The sequence below is a fragment of the Arachis ipaensis genome, chromosome B3, assembly GCF_059453495.1.
Source record: "Arachis ipaensis isolate K30076 ecotype BB chromosome B3, ASM5945349v1, whole genome shotgun sequence".
NCBI classification, from domain to species: Eukaryota; Viridiplantae; Streptophyta; class Magnoliopsida; order Fabales; family Fabaceae; genus Arachis; species Arachis ipaensis.
In genome coordinates this window covers 27,683,998-27,699,391 of record NC_142438.1, presented here as the reverse complement: position 1 = coordinate 27,699,391, position 15,394 = coordinate 27,683,998, and the positions used below count along the sequence as shown (strand labels likewise).

Sequence of the window (15,394 nt, the reverse complement as noted above, 5' to 3'; positions counted from 1 at the left end):
TTGAATCATGGATTAAAGTATTTTTGCAAATGAATGGTAGCACTCTTTTTTTGTTTTTATAAATTGACTGATTAGGTTTTTTTCTTTTTGGTTGTACAGCATAAATAAGGGCATAAAAGTGAAGAGAAAAAGTTTGAGAAACTCACCAAAAAATAAAGAATATAAAAATTTATCCATTCTTTTGGGCACAATTTCTCTTATTCATCCAACAAATCTGAAGTCCTTTAATAAAAATGTAGCATGTGTAGTTTCATGTCATTATGTGTTCCTACTTATATGAATAATATATATTCTAGAAGTGAGCTATTTTCTACATCATAAATTTTGTAGAAATATTCCATAATTGTGATATATTATTAGCACTTTTGTATCAAAGTGAATGTACTAATATTTCAATTTGTAAATTTAACGTGCATATTGTTTGACTTTATTATTATGTGTAAATAACTTATTAATCTAAAGTTATGAGTTTGATTTTATTTATACGAATATAGTTTTTTTGTTAAGCACAAAAGGAGACAATAAATTGTGTTTGGTTACTAAGAAAGTAAGGTTTTGCATTTTTATGGAATTTTTTTATTTATACTTAATTGTTGGATTATTAAATTGTATAAAATTTTTACTTTTAAGCTTCTATGTTAGTTAGTAAAGGAGAACCATCATTACTAATTTGCATAAAACTACTTTATAAGCATCTACTCCATGTTTATCATCATGTTATCTCTTTTCAAGATTTCCGCACTCAATCTACGAACATTTATAACAAATTTATCCAATAATTTATCAATTAACTCACCAAGTATTATTTATTCATACCACCCAATATTCATGCAATTCACTTATCATCATTGTACCGTGTCATATATATGCTCCCATGTCTTCTGACTTTTTTTTTTTTTTCAATAATTAACTATTTTTTTTAAATTTTGTTTTTCTATCTTCTATAACAATGTAAACTATATGTTTCTCTTGACGTTCTATTGACCGAAACAAATATTAATAAATAAAAATGATATTTACTTTCTAACTGGAACATCATCCACAGCTAGATCTTATAAAAAAATTGCCCATCATTTGCACATCGATACGTGCCTGCTACGTCTCTCCCTTGTCGGACTAGAAGTTCTACTAGGATTGACCGTCAGAAATTGCTTTAGTAGATCGAGAGGATAAAAAGAGCCACCCGGTCGTTATGAATAAAATTACTACTTTTTCAATTGGCGTCTAACCATCTTCTATCTTCTTCTTACTAGGATTGGAGTTGGTCTTTCTAGTATGCTTATACATTAAGATAATGAATTCAGTCGTTGTGGTCGAACTCTATTATGAATTTCTGAGCACATTTTTCATAGGGCCCTCTTATCTCTTTTTTCTTCGAGCTCGGATTATGCAAGGGACCGAGAAGAAATTATAAGCAATAATTGGGTTTATTACGGAACAGCTCATCATGTTCATATTGATCTATTATGCGCCTTTGCATTTAGTATTGGGTAGACCTCATATAATAACTGTCATATCTCTATCCTATCTTTTATTTCATTTCTTCGGCAATAATAAAAAGACTTTTTGAATTATGGGGAAAAAAAAAAGAATTCAATACCTAAATCTAGCATTCAAAAAATATTCTTTACTAATCTTATTTTTCAGTTATTTAACTCCCTTGTCTTATCAAGTTCCATATTAATCAGATTAGTAAACATCCATATGTTTATATGCAACAATAAATTGTTGTTTTTAACAAGTGATTTTGGAGGTTGGTTAATTGGTCACATTTTTTCATAAAATAGATTGAATTTGTCTGGATACAACAAAATAATGTTATTAAATCTAATGAACGCATTCGCTCTAAGAAGTCCATTTTATCAGAATTTCGAACTTCTATGGCTCAACTCTTTAGTGTTTTTTATTTCTTACGTGTTTATACTATTTAGACCGAACACCCTTTCCCTTTGTTATTGAAAAGAAACGTTCAAAAAGTAAAGAAAGCGGTGAAATTGAAAAACACAAATTTTATGTTGAAAGAATTTCAAAAACAACAAGAACTGAGAAAAAAAAATATTTTTGGAAATCGATACTTCTTCTTATCTTTTTGCAAGGAAGGGTAAGAATTTAAAGAAAATCATCGAAACCGAAGATAAAAAAAATTGGTATTGAAGAAATTCCTTGTAACAATTTTTTTTTATTTTAGGCGATGGAAGCGGCCGTTACGATATATAAAAAACGCTTGATTTAAAAATGTCGTACGAAATGATATGTTACAATTCTTTTTTGATACATGTCAAAATGATGGAAAAGAAAGAATATCTTTTGCCTATCCACCCAATTTGTCGACTTTTCTAAAAATGATGGAAAAAAGAATAGACCTTTTAACAAGAGAAAAAATCTTCTACGATGAATTGAATAATTATTGGAACTCTCAAAATGAAGAAAAAAAACTAAGCAACGAAATTCTAAACAGGACGAAAGTTCTAGATAAGGAATTTATGCCATTGGATATATTCCAAAAACGAATTAGATTATGCAATGAAGAGACTCAAACAAAAAACTTACCTAAACTATATGATTCTTTCTTGAATGGACTCTGTCGTGGTCGAATGAACAATTTTTTGTTATCCTCAATTAATAATAAAACTTATAAAAAGATGATATTTGAATAAATAAGATTCATAGTCTCCTTCTTTCTAGTATTCAAAAAACTAGTTATTTTAAAGAGAACATGGATATATCAAAAGTTATTTTTAATTGAAATTAATTTTTTTTAACTTAATCCATAAATTTTCTGAAAAATCAGTATCAGCCTTGAATTTTGAAGGACTTGTGTTCTTTCTGGAACATGCACACATAATGCCTAAAAAAATTAAATTCTTATTTGATGCAATTTGAACAGATATGAAGGATAAAACAATTAAAAAAATGTATTGTAATAAAGAAAATCGAAAAACAAGTTCCTCGATGGCCTTACAAACTAATCGATGAAAACCAAGACCTCGAAGAGGGAAACAAAGATGAACAGAAGTATGGAATTCGTTCCCGAAAAGCCAAACGTATAGTTATTTTTACTCATACTAAAAAATCAAAAGATTCTAATCCTTATGGGAATACTAGAGAAACAAATAACCCTGATAAAAAAGGAAAATTGGCTTTAATACGTTATGCACAACAACCAAATTTTCGACGAGACATAATAAAAGGATCCATACGTGTTCAAAGGCTGAAAACTATTGAAAAAATTTTCAAAAAAGTATGTGTTCGCCCCATTTTTTGAATAAAATTGAAAAACCCCATTTCTTTTTTTGAAAAATTTTGAACCAATGAGACAAATGCTTTTTCTATTCCAAAGGAGGCTGCAGACAAAAATAGGATTAAAAAATCTGTATTATACAGAAGAAGAGACAAAAAAAGTAAGGAGGAGGACAAAAGAACAAAAAAAACAAGAGAAAAAAAGACGTATAGCAATAGAAGAGGCCTGTGATAGTTTTATGGTTGCTCAAGTAATAAGAGACTCGTTATTAATAACCCAATCGATTCTTAGAAAATATATTGTATTGCCTTCGTTGATAATAATTAAAAATATTGTTCGTATGTTTTTATTTCGATTTTTCGAATGGTCAGAAGATTTTAGGGATTGAAATAGAGAAATGTATATTAAATGCACCTATAATGGTGTTCAACTATCCGAAACAAAATTTTCAAAAAAGTGGCTATTAGATGGTATTCAGATATAAATTAGATTTCCTTTTCATCTGAATCCTTGGCACAGATCTAAGCTACGATCCACTAAAAAGGATCTAATGAAAAAAAAAAGGACTTTAACCTTTTAACAATTTTTGGGAACGGAAGTGGAATTGTCCTTTTCTCACGTTACTCGAAATTTATTTGCCTTCTTTCATTCTATTTTAACGAAACTAAAAACTAAAAAAAATGGCAAAATCGTTTTTTTCAGGTTCTCTGGATTTTAAATACAAGAACAAAATTGTTTTTAAATTTTTTAAAAAAAGAGCAAAATAGATCATCAAAATTTTTCTATTTATGAACGAAAAAATAAAACAATTCCCAACTTTAGTGCTACTTACATTCCAAAAAATCGTTGGATTTAAATTAAGTAAAAATCAAAATGATTCAACAATGAGTAAGAAAAATCCAACTATTTACAAATCAAATTATTAAACTACTATTCCACCTTAACCCATGACAACAATAAAGAAGTCTCGTGGCCCACAAATTCAGTCCAACAGAATACATAGATTTAGTTATAATTTTAGTCTTTATTATTTTATCTTATCTTATCTTTATCTAATCTTTAGTTATTCTTATCTTATCTTTATTTGCTTTTATCTTTTCTTAGGCCAATATTCTATATATATTTAGTTTTACCTTTATAATTTATAATTCAAATCAATTCAATTCAATCAATCAACAATCAATAAAAAATTCTTCATCTTTTCTTTTCCTATTCTTTTACAATTTTATCATGGTATCAGAGTCATGGTATCCTCCTTGAGGAAGATATATAAGTTATCATCTTTTCGGTGAGAAATTACCATGCTTCTTTTTCAACCTCCTCCCACAGTAAATAATCATAGATTTAGTTACATGCATCCAAGTGAAAATCCTACCTCAGTCTTGGTTACCCCGGTTCTTTACCAGCAATTTCGTCTGCGCCTCATTTCTTCCGACAGTTTCGTCTGTATTTTATTTCAACAGTCATGTCTGCATTCTGTTTCAACAGACATGTCTGTATTCTGTTTCAGCAGTTCAATATGCACTCTATTTTAGCAGTTTCATCTGCACTCTTATTGTGCTCCACGCGCCCTCTTTTATTGCACTCTACGCGCCCTCTGAAAACCTCTTTTATTGCGCTCTATGCGCCCTCTGAAGACCACTCTTATTGCGCCATATGCGCCCTCTAAAGATCAATTTTATCGCACTCTACACGCTTTTCCCTTTTTTTATGAAGATCGCTGCTTACTCTTTCTCTCTCTCAAGCATAGCATTTCCTTTTATATTTTTGCCGTCGGCAGCTCTAGCTCCGCCTCAGGCATCTCCCTTTGCGTCACCACGTCAGACGCGTCTTCCTCAACAATTTCATCGGAACTTATCCAAACTGTGGATTATTGACATCTTTTATCCACCAGCTTGCGGGGGCGTATTAAACTACTCTTCCACCTTAGTCCATGACAACAATAAAGAAGTCTCGCGGCCCACAAATTCAGCCCAACAGAATACATAGATTTAATTATAATTTTAGTCTTTATTATTTTATCTTATCTTATCTTTATCTGGTCTTTAGTTATTTTTATCTTATCTTTATTTGCTTTTATCTTTCTTAGGCCAATGCTATATATATATCAATCAATCAACAATTAATAAAAAAATTTTCATCTTTTTTTATTCTTATTCCTTCATAGTATTATCACAAATACTAGAATAAACTCTATTAATTGGACAAATTTTTTATTAAAAAAAGGATATAAATACTAAATGAAAGATAATCATTAAAAAATAAAAAAAATGGCCAAAAAAAAGAAAAGGGAGAATTTAACAGCAAATAGAAATATTATTTCGAAGAAAGCAAGTTTTTATGCTAAAGAATTAGCATTAAAAAATATTTGGTAGATATTACAAAAAATAAATCCTCTATTAGCTTATAAGTTACAAAATCCTCTATTAGATGACAATTCAAAGCATTTTTTTTTTAATTTTCTCATGGAGAGGATATACCTAAATATCTTTTTGTGTATCATTTTAATTTGTAGCATTGATGTACAACTTTTTCTTGAATTAAAAACAAAAAAAAAAGAGTCTATTTACAATAATGAAGAAAATGTGAAAAGAACTTATCAAACAAATAAAAGTCTAATTTACTTTATTTCGCTGCTCAAAAGATCTTATGATTTTAGGAATGCGAATTCCCATAAATTTGTGACGTATCGTCGTTGTCACAAGCATATGTTTTTTTAAATTATCTGAAACCCAAATTATTAACATATATAAGTTAAAATATGCTTTTGCATATCATCCAAAATCTTCTTTTCTTAAGAATGAAATAAAAAATTATTTTTTTAGAATACAAAAAATATTTGATTTTAAATTTATATCCAAGAACTCTCTCCCCTAATTCTCTAATGAATCAATGGACAAATTAGTTGTTAAAGAGTCATTATCAATATAATTTATCTTAGAGGAGATGGTCTAGATTAGTGCCACAAAAATAAAAAAATAAAATCCATAAACATCATGTCATTCAAAATAAAGATTTAAAAAATGTGATTCATACGAAAAAATCAAATCAATTTCTTACAAAAATCAACAATTAGACTCATTTAAAAAAACACACAATATGAATATGATCTTTTTTCATATCAATCCATTAAAGATAAAAAAGACTCATATATTTCTAGATATGAATCATCATTCCAAATAAATAAAAAAGAATTTCTTTCTTATAATTACAAAACATGTAAACAAAAAGGAAGTATAATAACTTATTCGCTTGCTGCGACTTAGCCTCCTTATGAGTCGGACACAGCTAATATCTTATTTGAGGAAGAGTCCATCTATGATAAGAGATCTCATCATTGGATGATGAGCTAGACTAAGTCTTTCCAACTAACTTCAATTGTGAGGTATCCTTCTCTTAATAGACTTGATGACAGTACTCTTAAAGCACTCGTTCTAACAGATATTTCTTTGTCACAGCTAGTGGAATAAAAAATAACAGCTCGTTGACGTTCTATATGTTTCTCTTGATGTTTTATGGAGTATTTTTTTATTTGATTGGATCAAAGTTATTCACATTAATTACAAGAGTGATTCTCTATCTCGCAAAACCGTTTATCATTTTATCTATTTATCAACTCTCTTACTTTTGACGACCTTGATCATTATTAACAACAGCTTAACATATCACTGAATCGAACAGGACTTTGTTGCTATTCTATTATTCTCGTTATATAACAACATGACAATTATAACATGTAAAAGAATCTCAAGCATGATCAGACACTTGTTGTGGCATCAGATTCATCATTCTCAGCAGCCTCCATTCCAGTTAACGTATCATAGAGCGGTTGGTTCAGAGTCTCTGGCAAGTAAAACGCAAACATTCCTCCACTCATCCCACAAACTGTGAACACCACAAATGGCCACCAGTCTCCCAAAATCACGACGACGGGAGCCAAAATGGCGCCCATCTGCGATGCTTGGGTGGTGCACCCAAGCGCCACGTTCCTCACCACGGTGGGGAACAGTTCCGCCGTATAAATAAACAACAAGTTATAAGTCCCTGCCATTCCAAATATACCTAAAATACTACACACCATTCTAACACCTTGCCATGCCCCTTTGTTTCCTATTAGGGACCCTAGAAAGCAAAAGAACCCACTAAACCACAGGGTTAATATGGTCAATGGCTTCCTCCCTAACTTATCCAAAAACAAAGTTGTTAACATGAAAGCTGGCATCTCAGATATAGAGTTCAATATGACGTTAAGGTAAAGGTTGGTTCCAAGGTTTACTACGTTGAGGCTGAGGCCGTAGTACACCACGGAACACATGAAGTTTATAGCCACTGAAAGGAACAAGCGCGTGCGCGTTACTCGCGAGCGAATAATGTCCACTACACAACCCGATACTGCTTCTTTGTTCTTTATAGCCGGTGTCACTGCTGGCGAACACAAGTCCTCGTCGAGGGCCAGAATAACACCTGGCGGGAGGTGGTTGCCGTTGGTGGTCGCAATGGCGGACATGATCGCCATGGCCGCTTTGATTCTTCCCTTCACGAGGTACCATCTTGGTGACTCGGAGACGAAGGGAAGAACAAAGAGGATGTAGAGAAGAGATGGCAGGGTGGAGGCGATGTAGAGTTGGCGCCATTCTGGGAAGAGGTAGGCGATGCCGGCGAGGAGGGCGATGCCGGAAGAGAAGAAGTAAAATGTGGACATGCCGGCCACGCCGCGCATTGTGGGCCCTATCGGCTCGGTGGCGAGGACAAAGGCGCAAAGGCCAACGCCGCCGGTGCTGAAGCCGGTGAGGAAGCGGAGAGTGACGTAGGAGAGGTAGTTAGGAGCGAGTGATGTTAGCGTTCCGGTGATGGTGTTTAGGATGCAAACCATAGTGAGGGAACCTTTCCTTCCAAGATTTGAATCTGAGAGGTGGCCAAATATTCCAGCGCCTGAAATTACATTGTCCAGAGATGTATAAATTAGTGAAGAATTCTTCGTGTACATAATTATGTGATGACTCACAAAAAAAAACCTAAAAATGATAATGAGTTTTTTTTTTATTCTGTATTCTTATATTTTTTGAACATGTATGTAAGTCATCACTCGTAATTATACTATTAAAAATTAAAAAATATTACATGTAATATTATTCAGTTTGTAAAAAAAAAAAAAACTAATCATCATGTACGAGAAACGAGAGTCATCACTTGTAATTATATTATTATAAGAGGAATGTTAGGGGTAGCAGCTTTTGTTATTTGTAGCCATTAAATAGTCTTAATGATGGTTTTAATGGTGTAAGATTAGTGTGAGATTTTATCCAATGACTCACTTTTTTTTGTTGGTTACATGATGGCCAGAATTTAACAAAATTGTTGGCCCCTAAACTTTTTTATTATAAATTAAAAAATATTGCATGTAATATTATTCAATTTGCAAAAAAAAATATATTAATCATCATGTACCAAAGTAGTTGGTTATCTATCTTTCCAGAGGCTTATGCAGAAGTTTTAAATAGGCTTCAGTCTGATCATTGCCCTATTCTGGTGCGTTGTAAAGGTCGTCCTCAGCCTAAAGGGAATCGACCTTTCCGATTTGTTGCTGCTTGGGCTACTCATCCTGGGTATAAAGATATTGTGAACCAGTCATGGTGGTCTGGTAATAGAGGAATTCATGGCAAGCTTTCAGAAGTACAGAAGAATTCACTAGAGTTTAACTCGAAGGTATTTGGTAACATTTTTGTTAAGAAATGTGAATTAGAGCAGCAGATTAATTATTTACAAAAGCGTTTGGAAGTGGTGGATAGTATTTATTTGCGTCAGAAAGAGCAACAGTTGCTTGATGATTATAATAATACTCTAGTGCAAGAAGAGCTCCTATGGTTCCAAAAGTCCAGAGAGCAGTGGGTAAGGTTTGGGGATAGGAATACAAGATTCTTTCATATTCAAACTCTTGCGCGAAGGAAGCTTAATAAGATTCATGGCCTTTTTCTCAAGGATGGAGTGTGGGAAACTGATCCAGAGGTTCTGAGTCAAGAAGCAGAGTCTTTCTATAAAAGCTTATTCTGTCATTTGGATGATGTTGATTTGGGTTGCCTTGGTGATGTGCCTCTTCCTTCTCTGAATGAGGAAGCTTGCAATAATCTTACGGCACCAGTTACTATGGAGGAAGTCAAAACAGCTGTTTTTCACATGAACTCTTTTAAAGCTCCAGGTCCGGATGGGTTTCAAGCTTTCTTCTTCAAAGAATATTGGGAGATCATTGGTCTTGATGTTTGGAAGATGGTTAAGCAGGCATTCTCCGGTGTTACTCTTGATCCGAGAATGTTGGAGACTTTACTGGTTCTCATTCCAAAAGTTTGAATCACCGGTATCTATGAAAGATTTCAGGCCGATTAGTCTCTGCAATGTAGTTTACAAGATCATCACGAAGGTCCTTGTTAATAGGCTTCGTCCTCATCTTGCGGAGATTGTTGGCCCGCTTCAAGGAGGATTTATTCCGGGACGAGGAACTCCTGACAACATCATTATTGCTCAAGAAGTCCTCCACTTTATGAAGAAGACTAAATCAAAGAAAGGCACACTGGCCTTTAAGATTGATCTGGAGAAAGCTTATGACAGAGTTGACTGGAGGTTTTTAGCTCATACCCTTAAGAGCTTTGGTTTTCCTATTCCTACACTTAATTTGATTATGAATTGTGTCACTGCTTCTTCCTTATCTATTCTTTGGAATGGGAGTCGTCTAAATGGCTTTACTCCTAGCCGAGGTCTTAGACAAGGAGACCCTATGTCACCCTATCTTTTTGTGTTGTGTATGGAGCGACTGGCATGCTTTATTAGTCATCAGGTTGATTTGGGCTTGTGGGAGCCGGTTGCTATTTCTAGAGGGGGACCAAGAATATCCCATTTAATGTTTGCGGATGACTTGCTTCTATTCTGTAAAGCTACAAAAAGACAAGTGCAAAATGTGATGTTGGTTTTAGAGACTTTTTGCAAAGCATCTGGGATGAAGATTAATGTGGAGAAGTCTAAAGCGCTTTGCTCCAAGAATGTCTCTGCAACAAGGAAAGAGGTTTTCACTGGGGTATCCTCTATCAGATTTGTCCAGGATTTGGGCAAGTATCTTGGAGTTACCCTTAGCCATTCTAGAGTGACTCGTTCAGCTTTCAATGGTGTCCTGGATAAGATTCGGAGTAGGCTAGCAAGCTGGAAAGGGAGTTTACTCAATCGGGCTGGTAGACTCTGCTTGGTTAATTCTGTTGCCGCTGCTATTCCCACGTACCAGATGCAGGTCTCTATTTTTCCCAAAGGAATCATTAGTAAATTGGAGTCTATGATGAGGAATTTTCTTTGGAAAGGACAAGTTGATGGAAGAGGATTGAATCTTGTTAGTTGGAAGGTACTGGTTACTCCAAAAAAATATGGAGGTTTGGGGATTAGAGATCCTTATTGTGTAAATATTGCTCTTCTTGGGAAGCTAGTTTGGACTTTTTTCCAGCAGCCAAACAAGCTATGGGTCCAATTATTGGATGCCAAATACCGATCATCTCTATATGACTGTTTTAGTTATCCTAAGAATAAGGACTCTCCCATTTGGAGGTGTCTTTGCAAGGCTTGGAAAGTGTTGAAGGATGGGTTTGCTTGGTGTATTAGAGATTTGAACCAGAATTTTTGGTTTTCTAGCTGGAGGAGAGAAGGACGGTTATGGATTATGTCCACATTTCTGATTCGAATCTCCGGATACAGGATATTTGGTCGGTTGGTAGGTGGCATTTGGATACTCTTTATTCTCCTTTATCTCAAAATCTGAAAGATAATATTCTCTCTTACAATCCAGATGAACAAGCAGGTCCGGAAGTGGGTTGGTATTGGAGTGGGTCTGCTGCCAAAGTCTATGACTCACGCAATGGTTACTTGTGGTTGTGTAAGCAGCTGTTTGGTTGGGAGGAGAGGGAGAATTGGCTTTGGCTTTGGCGTCAGCTTGTTCCGGAAAAGCATAAGTTTTTGGCTTGGTTGTGTCTTAAGGAGGCTCTTCCTACTGCAAGTTTTCGCTTTAGAAGAGGGATGTCGTCATCGGATAGGTGTCCAAGATGTCTTTCTAGCCAGGAATCGGTTATACATTGTATTCGGGATTGTCCAAAAGCTCAGCTTGTCTGGCAAAGGTTGGATATTCCTTGTCATCCTTTGGATTTAAAGAACTGGTTCTTGTATCATAGCAGAGAGCACCCGTTCAAGTTCTTTTCGGGACTTTGGTGGATATGGCAAGCAAGGAATAACGACATCTTTAATCCCCATGAAACTTGGCCTCCGGAAAAAGTCATTTGTCTGGCATTAACTTCAGAAAAGGAGCTTAGAAATATTTTTGAATTACAACGTATGTCCCTTCCCTCTACTCTAAATGGTTTTTGGAATCCCCCATCCATTGGTACTTTTAAGATTAATTGTGATGCTAGTTATTTTGGTTCGGGTGATAGTGTTGGTTTTGCTTGTGTTATTAGAGATTGTAATGGGAGCTGGCAAATGGGGTGTTTGGGAATGATTGAGAGTAATAGTATTCTTCAAGGAGAATTGTTTGCTATTTGGAGAGGATATCTCTTAGCTTGGGATGTGGGTCAACGAGATGTTATTTGTGAGACGGATTGTGTGGAAGCATTTAATCTTGTTACTCAAGATGGTTTTGGGTTTATTGATCCACTGGCGCTCAAAATAAGAGATATCATGCATTGGAATTGGCGTGTTGACTTTCGTTTGATTATGAGAGATGCAAACACGGTGGCAGATACTATGGCAAAGATGGCGATGAAGTTACAACTTTCGCATGTGGAGCTTCTTTCACCTTGGGAGGAGTTTAAGAGTAGTCTTAAACGGGACTGTCCCTCTATTTAAGCAGTTCCTTGTTTTGTTTCTTTTGTTTTTCTTTGTTTAATTTATTTCAGTCACCAAAAAAATACTATTATAAATTAAAAAATATTGCATGTAATATTATTCAATTTGCAAAAAAAAATTAATCATCACGTACGTGAGTCATCACTTGCGATTATACCCTTATATAAATTAAAAAAATATTGTATATAATATTATTCAATTTTCAAAATAAAATTAATTATATATATGTATATATAATATTTCATAAATTTTTTTTATTATATTACTATAAAAAAATTAGTTGTTTGTATATTATATATGTTAGATTATTTTTACTATAACAAGTTTAATTATTTTAGTAATTGATTATTTATTCAATAAATTTTATGAATATATATATATATATATATATATATATATATATATATATATATATATTATTAGTTTAGTGACTAATTTTTAGTATATAAAAATTTTGTTTTGCATATTATTAGAATTTTTATTCTTTAAAGATAAGGTTTTTACTATGGATTGTAAACCATTTTCACTCCTATTACTTAATTAAACTCATTTTTAGAGTTGAATTAAGGTTATTTTATTCTAATAAGATGGTTGTCATATTTTGGTAAGATGTATAAAAATAACTAGAGAACTTAATATTAGCTTTGGTGAACCAGTGATGACCATATATAATGAATAATTTATGATAAGTATAGTTGGAAGATCCCCACTTTTCTGTACTTTGTCAGTTTGTTGTTCTATGAAATGAAATGTATGAAATCATCTTTTGCAAAATAAAATTTCTATATATTTATATAATTATATAAATCTTCACTCATTTTTTGTAATCTTTATCTGCAAAATCTCAGATACTTTGGCCTTTGTAATTTTAGTATAGATTAAAGGTGTTAATTAGTACCTAACTAACGCGACATCCTGTGTTTATTTGAACAAAGATTCGGAGTCCATGCATTCTTATTTATCCAGAAATATAATATGACTAATATACAGATTAAATCTATCGACATAATTTTGATAAATATATGTCATCTTATATCCTATATTCCTATGTGATTGATATAATTAAAATTAAAATTCCAACATACAGTAGTCTAGTTATCATTCACAGACATTGATGCACTCTAACCAATCTCTGAGTAACCTACTGATGTTCAAAGGGTCTGGAGCTCTCAACCAAAATACATTTTAGTGTCGTAATAATTATTATCATTTTCTGGTATGCAAATAACGATATCATTAATTAACACTTTTCTTAACCATTTCTTATTCACTACATATTTGTCTAAAACACATGGGAGAAGAAAAAAAAAACATTAAATGATATAAAATAGTATTTAAGTATACATTAAAAAAACATGTTAAGTATACAGTAAAAATAGTATTTAAAATCAATTATTAAAATAAAATATATCTTAAATACAAAATACGGTAAGTCGATAATGTTAAAAAAATAAAAAAATTAATTTAAATTTATTTTATTTAACGTTCATTAATTATTATAATAAATAATGTACTAAATAAGATAAATTTTAATTTTTTTATTAATTTATTTTAATTAATAAATATTTATACAAAATATAATACATATTAAAAATAAATTAAATTATATATATTAGCTGATTTAATGTCTAAATAACATTTTAAAATTCATGTTAAGAAATAATATTCTTTTATGTGGTAAAATAATGCATGCTAATTTTAGACTTCACAGCAAGAAAACGGAAAATAAAATGAAATAAACAGAAAATCTCACCGATCATGCAGCCGCCAAAGAACACGGCCTGAACCAGTCCAACCTTATATTTGTTGCCACAAATCAAGCCCCACTCCGACACCGTCGACATACGCGGTCCTCCGACCCACTCCCATGTTCCAGGTTCCAAGTCGCACACGGTACTTGCGGCCGGATCGCATTTGGAACCGGGAACGCACCTCCATTCCGGCTCACGATCTGCAAAGATAATGACCATCGTATGGAAGGCCTCGAGCGCCCACGCGAAGGTTGTGAAGACAAAGTGCCTCATCTGCCACCTTCCGAACTCGCCGCAATACATCTGAAGCATCTCGTCGAAGCAGAGCTTCTCTGGCGGTCTCATGCCTCCGTTGGCCGCGACACTGGAAGGTATTAGAGGAGATTGGAGCTCCGGCTCCGGTGCAGCCTTTTTTATTTCATCATGGGAAGACGTCGTTGCTGCCATTTCATAACTTACAGAGAAATTGGTTTAGGAATTAGTTGTGTTGAGTAATGTTAATTTCCGAGCTTCTCTTGAATATATATAGTGATGACTGATGATTATTGAAGCTTATATTATGGTGCGTTTGACAGAGACCGTAGTTATATATATTTTTCATCAGAACTTGGTGTGATTACTGATGATTAAGGTGAGAAGGACGCACGTATATACCGAGTGTATGTATGTGTAAAGTAGCCCAAAAGCGTATGCCCATCTTTGTGAAGTATTAGATTTTATTAGATGTAAACTAAAAATATAATAAGAAAATATGTTTTTTAATTTATTAAAGTCAATTATTATAGAATAAATTTCATGTTATATTAAAAGACATATTAAAATATTATTTTAATTATAAATATAAAATATAAATAAATTACTTAGCAGATAATTTGATAATTTTATAAAAAATTAGAATTATATCTAATGACCAATTTTGTTAAATATAATATTATGTAACATAAATTTTTATTAAAATATTACAAATATAATTATATCAAAATTTTAAATTTTTTAGTTTTCTTTTGAATTAATTTATTTATACTTTAAAAAATAGAAAATTAATAAATAATATGATTATTTTTCGGTGTTTTTTACTTAAAAATTGACCCAAAGATTAAATTTGGGTCTAATTAATTTAGATCAAATTTGATTAATTTTATTATGACTTGAGTTAGATTTGAAGTCTAAAAAATTAGTCTAATAAAGTTTGGATCACCCAAAGTTGGCTTGATTAACTCAAAAATTAAAAAAAAAATGTATTATAACATTTTTTTATTAATCAATTCATGTAATAATCTTTTATATAAAAAAATATATATAGTTTACAAATGTGATTAACACATCAACTCCACGAATATAACAAGTTCACAATCTTGACATAAAATTATAAAACAGTTGATGAATAGTAGCTACACTTCTATGAAATTTGGCATTATATTAAAGTTATTTGTATCCTTATATTTTATTGTTATTAGTTATTTTGAGATTCTAAATTATTACCAAGTTAGTGTTTTGTTGGCTGTTAATTTTGTTTTAATAGTCCTTTGGATTA

At 32.4% G+C, this 15,394-nt stretch overlaps 1 pseudogene; it reads right to left on the bottom strand.

Annotated features, from left to right (window-relative positions):
• Positions 1-6,998: 6,998 nt before the first annotated feature.
• Positions 6,999-14,307, bottom strand: LOC107632838 (organic cation/carnitine transporter 4 pseudogene; annotated as a pseudogene).
• Between the last annotated feature and the right edge of the window lie 1,087 nt (positions 14,308-15,394).